Genomic DNA, 1,085 nt, shown 5'->3' with positions numbered 1-1,085 from the left:
TTGACCACAATGGTCGCTTGTACGTCGCTCGGCGCTACTCGCCCGATCTGCTCTTCAATCGAACTTAGCAGGAAGGGATTTTTGTCACTTTCAATTTCATTACTCTATTTATTCCATTGCCAAGGGTGCATCTGCTTCCGTCTTTAGGTGATCGGCAGAAACGAAAATACCATGTTTTAAACATTTCGAGGAAAGGAAAAAAAAAAACCACTTAATTTCCAGCAAGTGTAAATACATTCCATTTCTACCATATTTCACCTTGAACCAGTTTCCAATAACAGTAGGAAGTGGGTGTTTCAAACTTGCAGTATATATTTAAAATTTGTCATGTGAGTAGCATATCTTGCCATTTATGATTTCATTTTAATGGTTGATTCCCAAACTGTAGGCTTTTACAGAAAGCATTCCATTGCTTCCATTTAATTTCAATTTCAATCCATGAATTGTCGTCGGCATCTGGGGGAAAGGGGGTGGGGGGGGGGGGGGGGGGCGTTGCCCCTTAGAACCCCGAACAGACCGTTGCCCCTGTACCCCAATTTTCAGTTGTTGGAAATTTTCTCAGATGCACTTATGCATTGCTAGAATTATTCCCGGGTGGCTTCCTCCCAGTGGAAAGCTAGGAGCAACGAGAGTCGCGCTAAAAAAAAATGTTTGCGTGTTAAAACAGACCCCCAGATACATAGACAGACAAAGATAGACACAGACACAGACACAGAGACACAGACACACACACACACAAAGACACACACACAGACACACATACAAATACACACACACACACACTTACACACAAACACACTCACACTCACACACGCAGACACACAGACACACACGTACATACACACTCGCACACATACGCACGCGCGCACACACACACACACACACACACACACACACACACACACACCCACGTACGCAGGTACGCAGGTACGCACGCACGTTTGCACGCACTTAAACACACGCACACAAACACGCACGCACCCCCCCACACACACACACCACACACGCACCCCCCCCACACACACACACACACACACTCACACATACACGCGAGAGTTGTCGGCACGAGCAGCTTTCGTTTCAAC

This window comes from Littorina saxatilis, linkage group LG17, assembly GCF_037325665.1.
Source record: "Littorina saxatilis isolate snail1 linkage group LG17, US_GU_Lsax_2.0, whole genome shotgun sequence".
NCBI lineage: Eukaryota > Metazoa > Mollusca > Gastropoda > Littorinimorpha > Littorinidae > Littorina > Littorina saxatilis.
This window is presented reverse-complemented; position numbering follows the sequence as displayed.